The sequence below is a fragment of the Mustela erminea genome, chromosome 8 (genome assembly GCF_009829155.1).
Source record: "Mustela erminea isolate mMusErm1 chromosome 8, mMusErm1.Pri, whole genome shotgun sequence".
NCBI classification, from domain to species: domain Eukaryota; kingdom Metazoa; phylum Chordata; class Mammalia; order Carnivora; family Mustelidae; genus Mustela; species Mustela erminea.
Genome location: NC_045621.1, coordinates 55,358,817 through 55,382,889, shown reverse-complemented (window position 1 = coordinate 55,382,889; position 24,073 = coordinate 55,358,817). Strand labels below are relative to the sequence as shown.

At 37.9% G+C, this 24,073-nt stretch overlaps 1 protein-coding gene and 1 long non-coding RNA gene across 10 annotated transcripts in view; one reads left to right on the top strand and one right to left on the bottom strand.

Annotated features, from left to right (window-relative positions):
• The window catches only part of LOC116597651, a 39,974-nt gene extending 20,883 nt beyond the window's left edge, over positions 1-19,091 (top strand). Inside the window, exons 3-4 of one of the 2 annotated variants that reach the window (XR_004288721.1) lie at positions 9,515-9,617; positions 18,992-19,091. This is a non-coding gene — a long non-coding RNA (uncharacterized LOC116597651). Of the gene's footprint in view, positions 1-9,514; positions 9,618-18,102; positions 18,200-18,991 lie in introns of those variants that run through there. The other variant, XR_004288720.1, reaches the window with a different exon arrangement.
• The window catches only part of PKP4 (plakophilin 4), a 244,260-nt gene that overhangs the window by 83,279 nt on the left and 136,908 nt on the right, over positions 1-24,073 (bottom strand). The window lies entirely within an intron of this gene.

Sequence of the window (24,073 nt, the reverse complement as noted above, 5' to 3'; positions counted from 1 at the left end):
ATTTTATTTATTTGACAGACAAAGATCACAAGTAGGCAGACAGGCACTCAGAGAGAGAGAAAGGAGGAAGCAGGCTCCCTGCGGAGCAGAGAGCCTGACGAAGGCCTCGATCCCAGGACTCTGGGATTATGACCTGAGCCGAAGGCAGAGACTTTAACCCACTGAGCTACCCAGGCGCCCCTGAAACACTCATTTTAAATGATTCTTAAATTGTTCACTACTCTGGGATTTGGGGATTAGATAATAAATATGTGTAACTTTAAAATGCTGTTATAAGTCACTGAATGTAACCTGCTTTTATTAGAACAATTAGAGGCAGCTCCATATTAGCAACAGGCTTATACTTGCCTTCTTCCCTTCCTCTCTCCAACCATCTAGTCCTAGAAACACTTCCCCAACTTTTATTGACTGTCTACAATGTGTCTATAGGCACCGTGCCCACAAATGATTCCATCCCACTCCCTTTCACTTCTTATCTGAAGACGCCAAGTAGCTTGTGTTCTAGGAGTTTCCGCTGGAATGTAAAACACATTTTAAAATATGAGAACTGAATCATCCACGATAACTTTGTTTCAGTGGAAGATGCATTCAAAATTTCTAATGACTTAATTATCAACAACCTTCTAGAAAGAAATCCATTCATAAGTTTGGGACTGGCTAGTCATACAATGAACAATTAAAAGCAAGTTCACCAGCAAATTAATATATTAATGTGAACAATATTAATTTTAAGGAAGACACCATACCTTCATCACAATGTTACATAAAAATCTGAAGTAAACCACTATAAAATTCTACACACTTCAGAAATTAAATGTTTTTCATTTCACAGACATAAATGGAGGCAAAAATATGTTTGCTAGACATGTATGGCTGTGCAGTGTCTTCAAAACCCTGCTTATTTTGGATTGTCCCACAAGGCAGAGAACATGTTTGCTCATACTCCTCTGCGGGGAGGGGGGGGACCAGTGATTGAGGGTCTGTAGGAAGCCATGTGAGGGGGTGGCAGTGGTATAGCGCAGGGCATCTACAGTGGACCCAGCAGTGGCGGTGGGCACTGTTCCTAGACACCCTCCCTCAGAATGAGGTTCTCTGGCCTTCCTAGAGATTTCACCAAGATGATACCAAAAAGCTTTTAGTAAGTTCCTGTGGTACTTACAAGTCAGAGAGGCTTCCATTTGCTACCAAAACCCCTGACTAATGATACCATAAAATGAAGAATTACAACTGAAAACAAATACAAACGGGCCCTCTGAAAAGAGGCCAAATCTCATTCTTGAACTCTAAAGCTGAACTTCCAAGTGCATACCGGATATGGCACACTTTGTGTTCAACGTATTGAAACTCTTCCCTCACCGCCCCCTGCAAACCAACTCCCACGTAATCATGACCACCTAGTCACTCAAACTGAAGAACATGGAATCATTTTATTGTGTTCTACCCACCAGTGTGGAAAGCTCCATGAAGGCAGCAAAGTCAGCCTTATTCACAGCTGGACTTCCAGATGCTAAGGCATCTGGCCCGTGGCAGTCATTTAAAACATAAACCTTCTGAATTCATCCCTACTATCACATTCAGGCCTTAATCTTCTCAGTGTCTTTTGGCTGGATCATCCTTTCAACTCTCCTAATTTGTTTTCCTGGCTCTGACTTCTCACCCTTTCAGGCTCTCTTCCATGATGCTGCTACAGTGATTTTTCAAACCTCTGGGGCTGACTTCATTCTTGTGATGCTGATGGGTAACAGATCCACAGAGGGTACAATTTAAACATCTCAGTATGCCCTAGGCAGTCCTCTGCCAGCTGGTTCCTTCTTGTCACCCCTTTTCCACACAAGTCTACGTTCTAGGCACTTCTAATTACTTGCAGTTCCCACACATACCATGTTGCTTCAGGCTACCAATGCTATTTTGGGGATAGAATGTGTAGAAACAGTCTGGAAATTCTTTCAGAATTATACAAATTCTAGAATGGCATATAAAGGTACCCTGTTACAATATGCACGTTATATACCCATGAAATTGAATATTCTAATAAAAAGTTTATTTTCACTGTATCACTTAGGAATAATTTTGAAAAATGGTTTACTTAAGTCTGTCCCCAGTTTCCTTCTACTGTGTCTGATGTGGGCTAGCCTGTATTAGTGGACACTATCGGTAAGCAGGAGTGGAGGGGGCAGTGGAGAGTTTGATGATACCACATAGTAATGTTACTTTGTCTTTCCCCTCTTTCTCCTAGGTCTAGATGGGGTTCTTCTTATTAGAAGTAAGTGCAGGCTACTACCATTACTCTCCCAAGACACACTCAATGGAACAGAACCCAAGAGTTACTTCTCTGTTGCAAAGAAAACCAGGCCACAGCCTGAGACTAGAACATAGTCAAACTATAAAACTTACCTGTTTGTTAAATTAAAAAAAAAAAAAAATCTCCATATTAACAGTGAAGGGAACCATCAACAAAGCTACTGAGAGGAAGGAGATATCTGCCAGTGATAGCTATCTGCTAAGGAGTTAATATGCAAATATACAGAGAACACACACAACTCAACACCAAGAAACCTCCCAAATAATCTGATTAAAAATGGGCAGAGAACCGGAAAGCATTTTTCCAAGAAGACATACAGATGGCTAACAAACAGGTGAGAAGATGTTCAATATCACTATTCATCAAGGAAATGCAAAATAAAACCACAATGAAATACCACCCTCCACCTGTCAGAATGGCTAGAACTAAAAAAGACAAGAAATAACAAGTGTTGGTGAAAATGTAGAGAAGTAGCCCTCGTGCGCTGCTGGTGGGAATGCAAATTGGTATAGCCATTGTGGAAAAAAGGATGGAGGTTCCTCAAAAAATTAATAGAACTAATACATGACTCAGTAATTCCACTCCTGGATATTTACCCAAAGAAAATAAAAACACTAATTTGGAAACATATATGTACTCCTATATTTATTGCAGCATTATTTACAATAGTCAAATTATGAAAGCAGCCCAAGTACCCACTGAGAGACGAATGGATAAAGAAAATGTGGTGCATACATACAAAGGAATATTACTGAGCCATAAGAAAAAAAGAAGAGAGCGAGCTTAACATTTGTGACAACATGGATGGACCCAGAAGGTATTATGCTAAGTGAAATAAGTCTGAGAAAGACAAATACTGTATGATTTCACTTACATGTGGAACCTAAAAAAAAAAAAAAAAAACCAAAACAAGAAACAAATAAAAAACAGAAACAAACCCATAAATCTGAAGAACAAACTGATGGTTGCCAGATGGGAGGGCAGTGAGGGATGGGCAAAATGGGAGAAGGGGAATAGAAGAAGAAGAAGAAGAAGAAAAAAAGAAAACCACTGCATCAAGAAATTTTATAAGCACACGTGCACATATGTGTTTAAATAGAACCCTCATTAATAGTTCAAATATTAAGCATAGTCACCAAACTATGACCGTCTTCTTGAGGATAAAGATTGTGTCTTAATTCTGTGTTTTTCAACTAGCATTGAATAGGATTCTAAATAACTGATAGCTGATCTTAATCTTAACTCTTTAATCTTTTCAAGGTAAATCTTATGTAAATTTTAGAAACTGTTCTATTCTATGAAGGAGTCAGATCCCCTTGGCTCCTTGATTTGGCTCTTTCTGTATCTTATAGAAAAGATGTTTATTGTACATCTAACATGAATCCAGTTAATACTTGCTGATTATCTACTGAGTGCCAGACATTACTGGATGTTGGGTTGTAATAGTGAAAAGACACAAACTCCATGTCTTCCAGGTTACAACTATCTTATAAATACTCATTACAGCACTTGTGTGACTCCCCCCACTGGATCACATGCCCAAAGCCAAGAAGGTGTCAAGAGACTTTTGGGAGGCTGTTCTTAAAGCCAGAAACCTTAAGAGAGGACCCTGACAAGCACAGCAGCGTTTGATGGAAGAAGCACTCAGGTATCTGTGACAACCCAAAGTGCGAAACATTTGTCTTAAAGCAAAAAACAAGATCTAGCTCTTTTCCTAACTCACCTATCAAGAGGCAGTAAGTTCCACTCAGGTAGAAATTTGAATGTGAAGGCTCTAGTGGGAGACATATGAAGTATGAAATGTATTGCCATATTCTAGAGTTCGCTTCAATTGTCACAGCTCAAAAATTGTGAAGGTCTGGGAGACCACCAACATAATTTTCGACATATCCAAGTAAAACGAAAATCTCTCACCTTTGTGTTATGACAATGTCTTCATGTGGTTGTTTAAACCATCCCAATTTAGGAGCATGACCTGATCTATTTATTTCACTATTACAACATATTCTTTCACAATGTTTCTAAAACAATTCTTAGCTGATCTTCCTTTACTGAACAGAGGTAATTAACAGATGAACACTCATTAATCATATGTTCATTAACTATTTTTACTATTAGTTTTACTCTTTTGAGTTCTGACTAGAAGTTCTGAGATCCATACAAAAGTTCTGTATTTTTTCCGCACATCTTAACTCTTCAAGAACTACCACATGTTTACAGATAAGATCCTAGTAGCTAAAATAAATTCGAAATTGCACTTGTCTTTTTCTACCAACTCATTACTGTCTTATTTCCAGTTTGTGATTTGCTTATTTTAAAAATTACCTTTCAACTTTTTCACTTGTTATTGGGTGGGCTTTATTACTCTATTAATTGGGGTTATTCCATTAGCAAATATATAGATCTTTCAGATTCTAAATCCATTGTGAAAAATTCCAATGACTCTCTATATTAGTTTGCTGTAATTTCCTTTTATAATCTACTGCTCTAATATTTATAAGTCTACTTGTTAACTGATTCCAAGGTCCATTTTTCAGTTAAAAAGAAAAATGTCTTGTTTGGGTTTTTACTCTTTGGCAATGAATTCACATTGCAATTACTTAGCACCTTGTTATTCCTCTAGGCATTACAAATTGCTTTTTAATGAAATGTATCATAATCTTCTTAGATATGGACTCTGGACTCCAGAGTTCCCAGGTCATCCCGTATTTCCTATTATGCACCTAGGATTTTCTACCCCAGGAATCTGGCAAAATAACTACTAATGATTGTTAAGTTTTAGTCTCTACGTGGGAGTGTTACAAGATAAATTTAAAACAAACTCCCTCAAATGAGTAACCATTCTGTTGAACACAAATTTCTATGTCTTCTTTAATTTTAATTAAATCTTCAATTATGACATGGAGATAATATTATAGCATACTTTTAAATAAATATTTATTTAAGAGAGAGAGGGAGTGTGCATGTGCACACATGAGAGTGTGTGAGTGGTGGGGGCGGGACCCAGGTGGGGTGGGAGGGAGAGAGACCATCTCAGGCTAACTCCCTGCTGAGTGCAAAGGCCATCACAGGGGCTCATCTTAGACTCCTGAGCATGACCTGCGCATGACTTAACCTGACTAAGCCATCTAGGCGCCCTAAATATCATAATATACTTTAAATCTTTTTTATTTCAACTTAGTATTGCTTTGACATCCTTTTTAATCAGCACAGTTAAAATTTTACACTGTTTCTCTTAATGCATTTACAAATATTCTACTGGTGTCTTGTGAGTTCTTGGCTAGGTAGATAGAGCTCATTCTGTGCTTTAGCTGTCTTGAGCGCTCTTGAATTCCTGAGAATGTTACTTCTTGAATATAATGTCTGTGGAAGCCCCAAGTCTTTTCCAAGTCTCTCTCTCTCTTTTTTAAAAAGATTTTATTTATTTATTTATTTGAGAGTGAGCAAGAGAGATAGCCGAGCAGGTGAAGGGACAGAGGGAGTGGCGGACTCCCTGCTGAGCAAGAAGTCTGACACAGGGCCCTGGGACCATGACCTGAGCTGAAGGCAGATGCTTAATTGACAGAGCCACCCATGCACCTGGTAGTCCCAAGGTCTTAAAAACATTCACCATGCAGGTGGGTCAAATTTCTCTCACCCCCTTGAGTTTATTTTACACTCACCATTAGCAGGGTGAAAAGTGGGGTCTAGAAGACTGAGATGGAACCAAGAACTTAACGCTATAAGTCAGTGTCTGATGTTCCAAGAACTTACAGCACCTACCAACAGGTAACTGATATTTATAACTAGCTTCATTTTTCCTATGTTTGGGAAATAAGTACCTCATGTTTTTTAGTTAGATAATAATTAACTAGGAAATAGGGGTGCCTGAATGGCTCAGTAGGTTAAGTGACTGACACCTGATTTCAGTTCAGGTCATGATCTTTGGGCTGGGCATGGAGCCTGCTTAAGAGTCTCTCTCCCCCTCACCACCCCTCCCTCTTTAAACAAACAAACTAACTAACAAACAAACAAAGGAAATAGATCCTTTACATTAAAGAGACTCTCTATCCTACCACCAGAACAACTAGAGCAGTCAGACAAAATCAAACAATATATTATGATTGTTCTGCCCAAGACAGATGTGGATAGCTCTTCATTCTTCTATTAGGCTATCTCAGTAAGTCAAAGGTAGAAAGGCCAATATGTAGAACAGATAATGAAAGTGAACTGCTTTCCCTGGCTGATGCAGAGATGGGGAGCCAGAAGGAAAACAGCTATCCCCATCTACTATATTATTGTCCTAACAGGGCTCTGAGGACCCTAGTTTGAGAAATCACTAGCCTATAGACAATAAGAATATCTTTGCAATAATACTCAAAAAGCAATCCTTTTTGGTATCTAACTACTTTTTAAGAGTTTCTTCTGAATTTATTGTCTGTTCACAATCTCAAGAAAAACAAAAACTCTTCCTTTAAATTTATAATTTTTTTTTTTAGGACTGAAGTTCCTTTCTGTATTTTTATTATGGTATCCGACCCTGGACAATTCTCTATTGAGTGGAAACCGATTCCTGCTTCCTAAGAGAGGACCACTTGCTCAGGAGTCAGGAAAAGGGAAACCAGACAACATACCTGTAATGGTGTTTATTACTGTTTTTTGTGTGTTATGACTCTAAAATGCCCCTGAAATGGTATATACCTTGTACCTATATGGTATATACCTATATACAGTTGTTATGCCTTTGGACTAAGCAAGGCATAACAAGTGAAGACAGGCCAAAGGATCTCTTTTCACAATTGTTTATATGATCTGAGGGTGATACTGAGGTTAGAGAAAAGAAAGGGCACTCGATTGAAAAATGATGTCCTTCATGTAGGATGTAGTTGCTTCTGACCCATCAGCACCAGGACATGAGCCCTGAGTCATTTTCTTGAGTGTGGATGGATTTGGGCTGACCCATCCACAATCAACACCCAATCACCTGTATGACCAACAGAAGGTGCAAACAAGAAGGCCATAGAGGTGTAGGACTGACAGCTCATGGAATGTGGGAAAGATCTAAGGCTTACAGTCTGACCCATACATTCCCTCTGTGACATTCTACCTGAAAAAAAAAAATGGCTATACTCTCAGAATGTGCTTTATAATTTTTGTCTTTAAAATATCATTGAGTAATAGAGACAGCAAAGTCTTGGTTTTCATTGTCTGTTAGCAAGTTTAAAGTAGAATATATAACCAGCCACTGTTATGAACATTTTGGTTTCATTACTGGCTCTATTCATTCTTACCCTTATTTTCTTAATTCTTCATTCCACTTTTCCCCATGCTACTCTATCATATTTTGGGGCTCTTATAATGGCTGTGTAAAATGAATTCCAGGAAAAGGTAAGATACAAACAAATAATATTCCAACCAGTCTCCTAAAGAGAAAATTATGTATTTAATGCAGAGCCAAAACATTAAAGGAACAGAAAATACTAGTCCTTTCACAAGTCAAGTAACTTTCATAGGGTCTGGAGGCAAACACATTTTAGAAGATGTTAAATATTCTTTGACAAAAGCATTTTGTGTTAGTGCTTTGAATCTATGAATAAAAGATCCAGAAGACCATATGGGAAGGGGAAGATCAAAAAGGATGTAGTAGACAAAAATGAAACAAACAGTTCCCTCTGGTATCCCCATAAATTATACAGGAAGCATGATTTCTGTTTAAGCCCAGCCCAGAACAGGTGTTCCAACCAGTAAAGGTGGAAATCAGAATAGAAAGGTTTTCTAACATTTCAGTTGACATTTGAAAGAGTGAAAGCAAGTGAGATGACAATAGTAAAATGGTTAAATACAACACTAGGCTCTCTTTCCTAAGTATTTTGCCATAACTTAGGGTGCTACTAAGGCCGAGGGTCAGCCTTGGAATAGATGGGCTACTGCAAATTGTTTGCATCCATGGTCTAACAACTGCTATTGTCTCCCTCACTTCCGTTCTTCCAAAAACCCTTTAGAGGTTAAAAAAAAAAAAAAAAAGTGAAAAACATTTTTAAAGATTTAAAATAAAAAAAGAAAAGCACACACACACAAATATACTCTTAGAAATGTGTAAAACAGTTTAAATCTTATATATATATTTTAGATACTTATTTATTTGAGAAAGAGAGAGAGAACAGAGTAAATGAGAACACGAGCTGGGGGGAGAGGCAGAAGGAGAGGAAGAAGCAGGCTCCCTGCTGAACAGGGTGCCCAATGCAGGGCTTGATCCCAGAACCCAATGCGGGGCTTGATCATGACCTGGGCAGAAGGCAGACATTTGAGCCACCAAGTTGCCCCTAAATCTTACATATATATATTAAAAGAGCTGGCACTGGTAGGAAGCAGGGAAAGGGTCCTGTTTTTCTACTTGCTCTGCATGAGACTGTGCAGAATGACCATGGACTAAACAGTAGATCTGTAGTAAGACACGCTGGCTGGCATCCAAACCCCTTAAAACTTGTCATTATAAATAGCTTTGTTTATGATGCATACAACTTCATTATTTTACTTTAGGATTTAATTGTTTTGAAAATCCTATCTAAAAATTTACTTAAAAGGACTTTTAAATGATCATAAGCCCCAGATTTTTATTGAACATACACTCCCCTTGATTATTTATCCTATTTGGCCATTCAAAAGCAAATGATTTATTCACATACAATTCTTTATACTCTCTACATAAAGACACTTTAAAATTTGGCATGTCTAAAGAATGCGATTCACTTTCTTTCCATTGACTACCAATGTAAACATTTATTTTTTAATTTTTAGGAACAGTAAAGTTTAATTTCTGAAAAAAATGTTTATTTTCATTTTAGGTATGAAAAGAAAGAACATATTTCTTAAGTTTCTGCTTTGCTTTTTGAAAAAAAAGTGTTTCTCACTGTTACAGCATTTTCAGTTCTTAATTCATGGGCAAGCACCATAAATAGCTGTTTTAGTGCTGAAGGAGGAATGAATTCACACGTGAGAGAGAGTACAGAGCAAGGATCACCAGTAACTGTTCTGGAAAAAAAAATGGACACAAGGATACAGTCAACATTTGACATGGCATATGTTATGTGTCTACATAGTAAGACCTATGGAACTTAGGAAAGTGGTTCTAGAATGCTTTAACATCTTCTGAAAGCTCTTGTGGATCCCTAATTTGTCACACATCCTTTATCCTAACCTTGTTTTCTTCCCTTCTTTGTTTATCCCCCACAGTCAAGTGTGAAGGATTTCACTCTACCAAACGGAAGAATGAAAAAGATAAAAGCCTATTAGAACAAATGAAAAGGAGTAACAATCATGATGATGGACGGTCAGGGTAAATTCTCTTTAAAACACAAAAGCACTGTTCGGTAGTTTAACAGGTATATTCCACAGCAAACAGACATGGAAAAGTATTTGGGCAAGACTGTGTTAAATTCCTAGCTTTAATGGCCAGCAGTTTTCTTTTGAGAGATATGAATGAAAAGAACAATGGTTTACAACAGGACAGAAAGAAAGGGCTGATCAGCTTTATCTTTCTTTATCCCTTTTACTTCCCCCTCCCATTCATTGCCATAACAAGCCAACATTATTGACAGAGAAGGCAGCATGAACTGTGTGGAGCACGCCTTACAGATTCCCAGTCTATGCAATTTAAATAGTCTTTAAACTATTAAAGAGAACATCTACCGAGCAGATTCTAAGAAATAGAACCATCCTAATTTTATAAAAGTGAAACAAATTTTATCCATAATTTCAGTCAGAAAATAAGGAGCTGAATCACTTAGCATTTAAAAACTTTGCTATACAATATTTAAAACACACATGCATATAATAAAAAAGAAAACAGTATAATAAATCCCTTATGTATTCATTACCCAGCTTCATCAAAAAAAGGAACATATCACATTCATTTCATCTCTACCCTCACCTACTATTTTCTCTTAATTACTATTTTGAAGCAAGTCTCAGACATCGTATTACTTCACTAATAAATACTTGAGATGTACCCCTAAATAGATATTTTAAAAAGACCATATTTACAACATTATCATACCTAAAATATTAAAAGCAAAATGCTTTTTTAAAGAAGATTTTATTTATTTATTTGAGAGAGACACACAGAGAGAGAGAGAGAGAGAGAGAGAGAGAGAAGCAGGCTTCCCAGTGTGCAGGGTGCCTGACGTGGGGCTCGATCCCAAGACCTTGGGATCACGACCTGAGCTGAAGGCAGACACTTAACCAGTAGGCCACCCAGGCTCCCCTAAAAGTAAAATTTTTTTAAAAAGATTTTATTTATTTATTTGACAGAGAGAGAGAAAGACAGTGAGAGACAGAATACAAGCAGGGAGAGTAGAAAAGGGAGAAGCAGGCTTCCCGCTGTGCTGGGAGGCCGATGAGGGGGTTGATCCAAGGACCTTGGGATCTTGACCAGAGCTGAAGACAGACACTTAACTGATGGGGCCACCCAGGCTCCTCGAAAAGTAATTTTTTTTTTTTTTAAGATTTTATTTATTTGACAGAGACAGTGAGAGAAAATACAAGCAGGGAGAGTGGGAGAGGGAAAAGAAGGCTTCCCGCTGAGCAGGACGCCTGATGTGGGGCTGGATCCCAGGACCATGGGATCATGACCGGAGCTGAAGGCAAAAGCTTAATAACTGAGCCACCCCAGGAACCCCAAGGAACCCCCAATACTAGTCAGTATTCAAATTCCCTGTTTTGGTTTTTAAAAATAGTTTGTTTGAAACTAACCAAATCAAGTTCCACTAGTTATATTTGATTGTTAGGTCTCTAAACATCTCTTCTAATGCCTAGTTTCATTCTCCCTCTCTTAATTTTTTTTCCCGTTTGAAATTATTTCATTTGCCTATAGGCTGGATCTGACTGATGGCATCAGCACACTGTCCTTTAACATGTTCCCTTGGCTTCATATTTCTTATGACTAGGTATTTATATTTAGAGGACTAACAATTTGGGGGGCAATACGTCACAAGTGACGTCATGTCCTCCCATTGGGTTACATCAGGATACTAAAATTTCTGACTGTTTCCCATTTTGCAATATTAACATAAGATACATGGATGGGTTCAGATGCTGTCGATAATTACTGATCTAGATATATTAATTATTTCATTAATGGTTGCAAAGTTCACCCAAGTTTTAACTTCTAGACTTATGTACTAGTTCTGTCAATAATATAACCTCTACCTTCGTATTTATGTTCACAGAAATACAATACTGTTTTACTCACTATTTTCAAATAAGTTTTTACTGGGAAGTATTTTACTAATGCCACGGAGAAAATAGATACAGATCTGTTCTCTGTCCTTCCTAAGTACCTAAGTTCTTGTATCATGGTTGATAATTTCACTTGAATTTTCTCTGTGACTCAAATAGCCCCATTACTGATATTGTAACTAAAGGTGGAGGTAGATCAACCTTTAATTGACTTGCTCTGAAGCAGAAACGACACATCACAGGATGCTAGAATAACTGGCTGTTACTTGTTCTTTTCCAATTAAAAAAAAAAGCTAAAAGAAACACACACATATACCCTAAAGACATTCCTCCTTGGATTATAAGAATCTATTAATGCAAACCAAACGTTACATCTAAACTATGTGACAGTGGATAAAATGTATAATTATTTAACATAAAATTTTTTTGGCTGTGAAATCTGTAGCCTACAGACTTTTTCCTCTTCAGTTTTAGAGTGTTTTCCCCCCTATTTCATAGTGGAGTAACATGAAAGGAGACTAGACAAAGCCATGCAACAAATAGATTAGACTGATTTGTTATTAAATAGATTGTGAAGCCTCCGGGAGGAAAACCATAATAACAATTCAGTCACTACAAAGTCTGGCAAACTTGTCGGCTGCCTCCCCTCCCCATCCTGGCAGACATGCCATGTTCAGTTTTAGGACAAGCTGATTAACTGCTGAAATGCACTAAAATGGATGGCACTCACTTTTAGGCAGCTAATCACATTTTCTATTTCCTTTTCCTACACTGGTTTAGACCTAGATATAGTAGTTCTCAGAAGGGTTAAAGAAACATCTCATTACTTTCATCAGTCTTTCTACTCCATGGTCCTTAAACTGCCAGATGGTAATGAGAATGTGAACTTAATACTAACCTCCTTTCATTTCATCACGGAGATTAAAGTGATTAGATGAAGAAATGGTAAACTTTTCTCCCTAAAATAATGAAACTTAGAAAGTACATTAATGGGAATATGTTTTTCAAGATTGTTTTCTAGAATCTTTAAATTACTATCTACATGACTTCTTTTAATATGTTTGTGATCGACCAAGAATATAAATGGTAACCACAGCAGTTTCCATCAGGGAGAGACAAAATAGTAGTAGTAGAGATGGAGCTGGTGGCTAGGGGTTTTACAATTGTCTTTTGTATGCTGCACACCATTTTATATAGGCTGTGTCTATTTGAAGTGGCAGAGTAGATGTGAGAGGGATTCTTAGTCTTCTTTCTTCCTTTTTTTTTGTTTTTTAAGATTTTATTTATTTACCTGACACAGAGAGAGGGAACACAAGCAGGGAGAGTAGGAGTGGGAAAAGCAGGCTCTCCGCTGAGCAGGGAGCCTGATGTGGGACTCGATCCCAGAACCCTGGGATCATGACCTGAGCTGAAGGGAGATGCTTAATGACTGAAACACCCAGATGCCCCTTAAGCCTTCTTAAACCATTTATTGACAACCCAGTGGAAAAACCGATAAAATAACACTATCTTAAGAGGACAACACCATCTTAATAATAAATTCAGGTGTACAGTAATAATTAAAACCAAAGCAAACTAAAACAAAAAACACCAAAAAGGAAACACTGTTGAAAAGTTAAGAAGATAAAGGGTATAAAACATCTATTAGTACAGGTGTCTGTTACGGAATAGGTGCTCGATGGCTATTGTTCTCTTCCTCATACTATAAAGTATTTTAACCTGAGGGTATGAAAATGAAAGACACCCAGGCAGAGCCTCCTGGGATAGAGCTAAGACAATGTAATCTGGTCAACATGGAGCTCTTCACAAAATTAAAAATGAAAAAAATAAACATATACTTAACATTGTTACTAAGCACGTTTGTCATATTGTTAGTTATATAAAATGGTCCCTTCTACTAGACTGGAAATTTCCAGGCTTTTTTTTTTTTTTTTTTAAGTTTACGTTTGTTTATTGTTGTAACGTCTTGTTTTGAACATCAAACACTGCACCAAAATATGAGCCATTTATCTTAGGATAACTGTCTTTGCCATGACTGAGAGTACTGTACTGATGTTTACAATTAATTTCTGACAACTTAAAACTTATTAGTGGCATTGCTAATAATCAAATACTTCATCAGAGTCTAAATGTAATAATTAAATTAAAACAACAAAGTTTCCCCCTCCCTCTCTTACATTCAAAACAAACCAAAAAAGTAGTTTTCACCTGGAGAGAGCACTTAAACAAAAACTCAATTTTTAACCAGTTTCATTAAACACAGCATATTCTCAAACGGGAAAACAAGACTTCCCAGAGTAAACAGGATACTTAAAGACGCTAAAATTCCCTGGAAGAGTTTGTTTTCACCAACTAGCAAAAGGAGAAAGCATTTACTTTGTATTTCTGTAATAAAGTAAAGGTATACATATTTCCTGAGTGAGTTTAGAGAAGACATCATAAATATTTTCAAAAAGTATGTAAGTAAATGCAAAATCATGAAAGGATATCTAGAAATGGAAAGTAATGTTAGTATCATCTGGTTGGGCTCTTACCTTCCCTCAACTGCAGATGTAGATAATTAGGTCTCCATTATTATATATCATATAGAGGTTGTATCTCCTATGTACTTGTATTGATACTAAAGGACTTGTATTCTAAAAATGGATTAATACAGTGTACTTTTAGTGCTATGATATACTAAGACCTGTACTATTTTAACATATACATCCCAGAGTTTTTTCAGTGCAAAAAAACTAATGACAGAACCAAAGACCATAAGCCAAATTACTCATTAAAAAAGCGGGCAAGGGGGGCGCCTGGGTGGCTCAGTGGGTTAAGCCGCTGCCTTCGGCTCAGGTCATGATCTCAGGGTCCTGGGATCGAGTCCCGCGTCGGGCTCTCTGCTCAGCAGGGAGCCTGCTTCCCTCTCTCTCTCTGCCTGCCTCTCAGTCTACTTGTGATTTCTGTCAAATAAATAAATAAAATCTTAAAAAAAAAAAAAAAAGCGGGCAAGGGCGCATCGGGCTCTCTGCTCAGCAGGGAGCCTGCTTCCTCCTCTCTCTCTCTGCCTGCCTCTCTGCCTACTTGTGATCTCTCTCTGTCAAATAAATAAATAAAATCTTAAAAAAAAAAAAAAAAAAAAGCGGGCAAGGGGTACCTGAGTAGCTCAGTGGGTTAAAGCCTCTGCCTTCGGCTCAGGTCATATCCCAGGGTCCTGGGATCGAGCCCCATATCAGGCTCTCTGCTCAGCAGGGAGCTTGCTTCCCCTTTTCTCTCTCTCTCTGCCTACCTCTTTACCTACTTGTGATATCTGTCAAACAAATAAAAAATCTTTAAAAAAATTTTTTGTTTGGAGCACCTGGGTGGCTCAGTGGGTTAAAGCCTCTGCCTTCGGCTCAGGTTGTGATCCCAGGGTTCTGGGATCAAGCCCCGAGTCGGGCTCTCTGCTCAGCGGGAAGCCTGCTTCCCTTCCTCTCTCTGCCTGCCTCTCTGCCTACTTGTGATCTCTGTCTGTTAAATAAATAAATAAAATCTTAAAAAACAAAACAAAACAAAACAAAAAACCGGCAGGCAAAGAGGGGAGCCTGGGTAGCTCAGTTGGTTAAACGTCTAACTCTTTATTTTGGCCCAGTCGTGATCTCAGAGTTCTGGGATTGAGCCCCCCACTGAGCTGCATGCACAATATGAAGTTTGCTTGTCCCTCTTCCTCTGCTCTTCTCTCTGCTCTCTCTCTCTCAAACAAATAAATAACATCTTTTTAAAAAAAAGAAAGAAAAGTGGGCAAAGAATATGAATAGAAGAGGAAACTCAAAAGGATCATAAAGACAAGAAAATACTCAATCCCATTAGTCATCAAGAAAATACAGAGTAAAATGAGATAACACTAGATTGGTAAAATTTAAAAGAGCCTGCCTAATCTTAAATGTTGGCAAAAAAAAAAAAAAGAGTGAGAGAGAAACAAAGACAAAGAGAAGAGACAGACACACACACACACACACACACACACACCCTGGAACTTTAACACATACTGCTTGAGAAGGTACAACTGTTGAGATACTAACTGTTCAGAAAGCTATTAAGAAAGATCTAGAAAAACTGGTATGGTACATTTATTACAACCCAAGTAGTCTAGTTATCATGATGCATTTTTCATGATCTTACAGGTGTAAACTAAGAGATAGGTTCAAAAATGTTCAGTGCTACATATTTACAGTATTAAAAAGTGGAAGGAAAATGTTCTTCAATAGGAAATGGCCAAAATTTGATCACTGTATGAAATATCTATGTAACAGCAGTTAAAAACACACATCAACATGGAAAGATTAGAAATACTGAGTAGAAAAATACTTAATGCACAATGGTAAACACTACACCATATGGTGTAGGCTAAAAAAGAAACACAAAAGTATTGGCCAAGGAAGTATAATGATATAAAAGCACACAACGTAAACTGGAAGACTACATACTTGTGGTTAGCTATTGGGAAGAGAGCAAAGAAGGCTTGAATTGTAAATAAATTTTAAATAAAAAGCCAATATGATGAACTGTCAACAATTTTCAGTTCTGGGATGTGAGTACTTGAGCTTTTGTTGTATTATTCTCTGTGCTTCTCAGTACTTTCTTAAGATAAAGATTTAAAAAATACAGATAAAACCCAGAATGACAGTAGATACAAGATACATGATTAAAGTAATTATTAATTCCTATGAAGCAAAAAAGGTAAACTTTTTTTCAGGAAGCATCTTGAAATATCCTCTGTGGCTTATTTAAATTACTTTATGATTTATCAATATAAATAGTTTAAAAAGCCTAATGACTAAGAGTGGGGGCTGGTAATATAACTCCTGTATTGACTGAATAATTTATCACTGTTACATAATTTGAGAATAGTAATTATAGAATGTGAACTATGAAAAATTACAGAAAATGAAATAGTATTATTTTAATTAAAATGGTGCTTTAAAAGAATTAAATAATGGCACGATACATATATTTTAGAATATGGGCCTCTGAATTTTAAGAAGTATTTTCCTCTTCATTAATTAGAAAATTAATATAGTTGGGCTGCCTCTATATTTAACCAGATACATTAAAATAGTCTTAAGATAATGTGGAACTTTGATGCAAACTATAAACTTGATTTCTTTTTGTGGTTCCTTCTAACCTTATGACCCACTTAACATTTTTAAATATTCAGTCTAAGAAAAAGGTAATTCATTTTGAAATATTTATTTACTGTGATTAAAACATTTTGTTGCATAATGTTGTAGGTCCATAAAAAAGTATTACTTATGGAAACTACCTGGCTTAAAATCCACATCCTACATGGTAACATTCTTAGGTTAAAATAGGTTAGCTTAATGGAATTTTGGTTGAATTACCTTGGGCTCATACGCCCTGCAGAAGACCTAGTTTATGCAAGTTTAATTCAAATCAGCAGAGATAGTTGCCACTTGGATTTGTATGTCCCAGAAGAAATTGGCTTGTGACTGGAATGGCAATGAGAAGCAGTAATTAAAATGCCTTCTGGAAGAACTGTGCTTAAGTAAACTGCTCAAGATAAATGACTTCTGTAGAGCTGCAGGTCAGCCACAGACTCATTTATGTATCTTTCAGATGTGGTATTCTTTACTGTGTTTACAATAGGAGTTACATCTTAAAAATTCAGTGTTACTAAATTTGCTCATAAGAGCAGCCATTTAATAAATATTCGCTGCACAGATCCCCCAGAGAGTTTCTGATAATTACATTCAAATATCAAATAGTTTATTCCTCATTTGGTCTGAATTAGAAACGAAATCAGAGAACTTTTATTTGTTTGACCATTAAGAGAGGCACTAGTGACCAAAGACAATACTTAGGAATGGAAATTGGTTGAGCTACACCCTGATGAATATTACTGGATTCCCAAACAGCGCGCTAAAGTAACTCAACACAGACAACTAGCTCAGCAGTATTGCAGAGATTTACCGTAACAGAAAGCAGAGGGGAAAGAAGGCAAGTTCTTGTGAGGGAGCAGAAGGATGGGTGGAGTGGCTCAGGAAAACTTCTATCACTTCCTGACCCCCAACTAAGTTTGCCTAAAGCAAACCCCTTTCAACACTTGAGGCTTAGTAGTATTATTTACAATAGTCAAAAAGTAGAAATAACCCTAATGTCTATTAGCTGGTGAATGAATAAAAAAATGTTATATATATCCATACAGTGGAATAATTACTTGGAAACAAAAAAGGATGACGTACTGATACATGCTTACAGCATGAGTAAACCTTGAAAACATTATGCTCAGTGAAAGAAGCCAACTCACAAAAGGCCATATATTGCCTGATACTGTACATAGGGAAATGTCCAATGGACAAATCCACAGAGACAGAAAGCAGATGCATAGTTCTCAGGGGCCATGGGGAGGGGAGAATGCGAAAGGGGTGCTAATATGTAGAAGGCTTCTTCACAGGGTCATAAAAACGCCCTAAAATGGAACAATGGTAAGGGTTGAACAAAATCTGTGAATACACTAAAAATACTGAATTGTACACTTTAAAAGTATGCATTCTATGGTATGTGAAATATATCTTAATAAAACTATTATCTAAAAAACTCAGGTTTTGCTGGTGAGAGCTCTCTCTGGAGGTCAAAGGGACAGAACTTTATCAAGCATCTTCCTGAAGTGGTACATTAAATAAGCAATAAACTGTCAAGGCACAAACATTCAATCTTTTCAAAGACTCTTCATTTTTAAAGAATGTATCATTTGAGGAGGTTTACTTTGCAGTGATTTAAAAATATTTGCTGAAGAAAAGACCTGAACCATGAAAAAGCCTTTTCTGCTACTGTCAGCCTAAAACATTTTTAGAATTTTTAATAGTATCAATGGAAGCCTGATGGGCACTAGCAGATGACCCCATAAAGTGTAAAAAAAAAATATGTGAATGGCAGTGGGGAATCAAATCTTTTCATTAAAAAATAATAGTTCTTTTCTTAAGTGGCGATAAGAAGACTATTTGTCAAGATTGTATGACCTTTTCAAAACCATAAAGAATTCTATTTTATCAGGGCTTTAAACTAACTTGAAAGGAGAGATAATCTTGGGAAGAGTGTGAAGTTATTTAATTTCAATATTGCCACCCATTTCCCCCCCTCACTCAGTTGATATGGACAGGATTTTTCTCAGTCTAGGGTAACTTCCTAACATCAGTAGTAGCCAGTCAAAGGATTGACAATGTGAAGGGACCAACTGTTTCTGAACGGGGTCATCAAAGTTCAAGACAATGTACAAAAATCAAAATGAAAACTTAAAGCTGTACTTTGATTCCCAAAGCTGAAATTAATGTTTTCTGCAATTATTAAAAGGTCCATTTTGGGGATTTTTTTTAACTTCAATATAAATGAAAACTTACTGCTTCATCTTAATAAGTAGACAAACTATGATTTACAAGATAAAATTCATGGAACCAATTTATGTACCCCAAAGAAATAAACTTTTTCTTTCAGCTTGTCGAGAAGTAACTTTGTTTCTGGACAATGAATGGCTAGATTCCAAGTCTGCAATCAGGGATAGTTTTGAAATTCTGTACAATAAAATCTCAGAAATAGTTTCTTAAAGTCGAAGCTGGTCATATTTTCATTTACTGACTTTTCATTTCCAATTCCATTTTCTTCTTGCACAGCTTTGTTACCCAACAAGTTGAAACACTCATGTAATTTTTCTGCTTACATGAAACATGAAGCACAGGCCACACCTTGTATCCGTGAGGCTGAATCTGCCCTCGAGTATTTCCCCTGGCTAAGGCTTCCTCCCACAGTGTGCCGCCTGCCACTGGAAGGCTGTAATGATCTCTAAGCACTGCTGAATGAGCTGCCCTAGGTCACTGGTTCAGCCTCAAGCTTTTTGTCCCATTGGGAATTCCTCAGGCAAGTGGGAGCCATTAAAGTTTGGCCTGGCAGGTCAAAGTGGGACTTTAGGAACAAGACACAAGGTTAGCCAGGGGGAATGGCCTCAAACATAAAAACAAACAAACAAAAACTGAAGACAATGAAGTGTAGCAAACATTTAAAAGTGGTTGCCTCTTTTTTGGGGTTAGTGGAAATGTTCTATGTGGTAGTGGTTATACAATGACATGCCAAAAATCTAAAAAACCATAAAACTGCAAGTTAAAAAGGGTGAATTTTACTGTAAGTAAATTACACTTCAATAAGCGTGACTTGAAAATAAAATGGTTGTCTCTGAATGGTAGAATTATGGGTTTTACACTTTATATAATACTTTTTTGAATTTTACCAGTTGTCTGAAATGACCATTATTTAACTTCACAGTCAGTAAAACACACACACACACACACACACACACACACACACACAAAACCAAAACCCAAAACAGAGGAAGAATACTGCTCTAGTCACCCCTCTCTCCCTTTGCCCTCAGGAGTAGAAGTGGACAGGGGAATTATTGGGATGGGGAGGTGGGCCCCTCACTCTGGCTACTGGGACCTTTTATTGTCACCCTATCCAGTGAAATCTAACCTGGACTATTGTCAGAAAGAAACCCAGTTGATAATGCTCCAAGGAGAAAAAGAATAAATTCCATGCTCATCAAAGCTTGAATTTGAAGGCTGTTGCTTAGCACATGGGAGGCAAAATGATGAAGGAGTAAACTTTCTTCCGAGTTAACCGTGATGAGATTCTCCTGAGATGAGCTGTACAGACCTCACCTCCCATGAGGGACATGTCGCTTGTTAAGGCACGCACACCAGGTAGCTACACAGTGACCTGGAACACAGGGCACCTCACATGGTGGCACCCATTGTTACCAGGACTGTACAGAGCGCAGCAGACAGAAGTAGTCATTATGGGATGCTGCCTGCTTGGAGGACCTGAAATTAACCCATCCATCTACATATGCTAAATATCATCTTTGATCCGAACTACAGTGTGTCAGAACTGGCCTCCTGGGGAATTATTTCTATCCATTTATATTCCATTTAGCAGTGTAAGAAAGAGACCTATGAGCCTGATTTCGTACAGTGAGAGACTACCAACGATGCTGTCTGCCACATCATGAAGAGGTCTCTTGGTGGTGGCTTCCAGGAGAAACCACTCAAATCTCCGCCCTTGGAAAGGTAGATTTTCCTGAGCAACCTGGTTTGTTTTTATTCTACACATATTTTCAATATAATTCATTCATGTTTCTCTCTTTGGAATGGGTACTAGTCACTCCGAGCCAAAGTGGCTGTTTACTTCTAGCAAATGCATGGAATGTTAGCAACATACAGTTTCATACTATTTTAACATTGGTTTCATCTTATTTTTCTAATCATTATCTTCCATGTGCTCTAGTTTCCTCACTCCATTTTTGGGTTTTGTATTTTTAAAAGATGTTTCAAACACTTTTGGAATGAGGCAAAATATTAAATACATAGATAACCATAGTATACTCGAAACAAGGAAAGAAAAGGGGAGTCTTCTCTATTAACTGATCCCACAGCGCACTTTAAATGAAATGAATATTACATATATAAAGAACTATACTGCAGTCAGCACAAATGGAGAAAAGTCATAACTTCCTTATTAAGTATTTCCATAGCCTACCTTCAATGAGGTGAAATAGTAACTACATAGGTAACTATAGAGCACTTGGCACAAAGCAGACAGGCTCTAACTTCTCTATTAACTAACGTCATAATTCATTTTCAGGCTTTTCAAAGTCACGATTATTTTTGGCCTAACACATCATCTTAGAATATAAGCACCATCAATTCCAGATTAAGGATCATTCTAACTGACGTTGCTTGGGTTATTAGTGCTTTTTTGTAGTAAATAAAGCAAATGAGAAATCATACCAGAAATGGGGTTTTTATTAACCTTGTTTAGAACTAGATTTCCAAAGAGGCATTAACAGAGAAACTAAGTGATTACTTTAATCATTAAGATTTTAAAATGATTTTTAATGATTTTTGTTTTTTAAGTTTGCAACAAGGCACACTGCAAATAAACTGCCAAAGGCAGTTTACTTTTTAGGACACTGTTTTAAATAAATATAAGCAGAGTCTCAGTTTCTCCGCCTAGAAAATGAGAACATCTCATGGCATGGGTTAAAAATTCATCGTTGGGGGACACCTGGGTGGCTCAGTTGGTTGAGCAGCTGCCTTCAGCTCAGGTCGTGATCCCGGCGTCCTGGGATCAAGTCCCGCATCGGGTTCCTTGCTCGGCAGGGAGCCTGCTTCTCCCTCTGCCTCTGCCTGCCATTCTGTCTGCCTGTGCTCGCTCTCTCCCCCTCTCTCTCTCTGATAAATAAATAAAATCTTTAAAAAAAAAATTCATCGTTGGTACTACAAATGTGAGGGAACTAAACTGTTCAGTTTTAGAGTTACTCCTTTGGGAGAGGGTTCCATGGCATATCATTTAGCACAATGTAAGAATCCTTTATTAAACAGGACCTCATGCTACTGCCTCTGGCTTCTTATTCACAGGGTAAGGACAATAATAGCAAATGCTTTGAACAACAGAAAAAGTTAATAAAAATATGCTTTTCATTTCCCTTTGGGTTATTATAATATCATCTTTGGACTAGGAAACCTAAGAAAATCTCACAGATCACCTTACCAACTCTGCCACAGATCTCAATCAAACAATATGAAAGGTAACTAGTTATCAAGTCCCCTGTTCTGCTGACTACATTCAATTCACATAAGAACGACCTGAATCCAAAGAAAACTTCATGGCCATAAGCAGTGGTCGTACTTTTAACTTCCTTTGAGCAAATCAGAAATGGCTAACAAGGAAGAGACCCTGGGTCTGAGAGCTAATTTCTGTTTTTCTGTATCTTTAGATCTTGTTCTGAGAGTGACAGTTGGTGGGGACTGGAAGACACAGAGGGGTCTCTCAAGTGACAAAAACCTGTGCTCCCTTCACTAACATTGCTTTCTAATGGGCTCCTTGCTAGTGTGGAAACCTGGTGGTCAAAGAGCAAAGTAACTGTGTCAAGAGTCTTCTTGAGGTCCACCGAGAAGCACACTGAAAGAGAGAGCAGGTATGAGAAAGGGTAGACAGAAACCCAAAGATGCCAAGCAGATAACCTCCCAGTGAAGCATGCTTACTTGATGAGCTTAAAACACACAGGGCTTTGCTGAGGTTCATTATTCATTCAATGAGCATTTGTCTGGGAGCCGGCCTGCTGAGCACCAGGCACTGTGCTGGGGCGGTGGGGGTGGGGTGGGCCTTACCATCTCTCTCATAGGAGAATTGACAAAGGCACAAATAGCTATGAGTTCAGATGAAGAGAGATGACCTTCCCAGTGAAACTTGGGGAAGGCTGTGGTTAGCATTATGTTGGGGATATCAAGAATATAGGAGAATCCAATGTGATGTGTGAGTAGGACAATCAAAATGGATCATTTATGATTCTAATTCACTGAATGACAAAACCAGCCTTTCTCATAACCCTAAGATTCCATAATAAATTCCTGGCCTGCTGCCCAGGTCTCTCTTCATTCTGATCTATGCACTACACTACCAGGACAACTACCTCCGAATAACAACTTTCTTTTTTCTTTCTTTTTTTAAAGATTTATTTATTTGTCAGAGAGAGAGAGAGACAGTGAGAGAGAGAACAGAAACAAGTTGGGGGAGTGGGAGAGGGAGAAGCAGGCTTCCCACCGAGTGGGGAGCTCGATGCGGGTCTTGATCCCAGGACCCCAAGACCATGACCCAAGCCGAAGGCAGACATTTAACGACTGGATCACCCAGGTGCCACCAAAAACAACTTTCAACAGGTCTCCTTTAAGACCTAATGAAGGTTACTTATCATCACCTTAGCTCCCAGCTCTCCAATCAGATGCCAGCTTTACCCTTCCAAACTCATAAACCATTAGGTTCTTTTAGGACACATCCTAGGTACCTAAACCTCTTAGTGCTCCAATACAAACAAAGTGGGGAATCCTGTATTACCTCTCTGCCTGCTTTCCCTCTTTCTCTGGCCAACTCAGTTTCCCCTTCTGAAAAATCCATTCATTCACCCAAAAGTCACTGACGGAGCCCAGTGACATATCACACACCACACTAGGCACTGAGACCCAGAGACAAAAACACCAAAATCACTCAGAGTAAATACTTTAACATGTATTTTTAGTAGTATTTTAAACAAACCCATAATATTAGCTTTCTCATATCTTACTTTTGCAAATAATGCTGTAATGAACACCCTTGTATCTGTCGTACTGTGCACACCTATCAGAATTTCTCCAAGGATAGCATGTTCTTCAAGTTTTAAATCATAGGCTTCTACTAGCTGAGACTCATGACTCAAGTTTTATATTACCTGATTGTGAGCTCATCTTTAGTGATGACAGTTTCTCAGCTGGGGATTCTGAACAATGTGAAGAATCATATCTGGGCTCCAAACCCACATGTGGTACAAGGTTGGGAGATTACCACGGGTGCAGCCCTTTGAGGGCTACAGCTTAATACAGCAATCTTAAGCACACATGTACCATCTTGAATATATACAAGGCCTCATTCTTGGGTCACTGCATGAATATTAAATATAAGATTCCAGTGCTTTTGGAGGGGAGGGGTTGA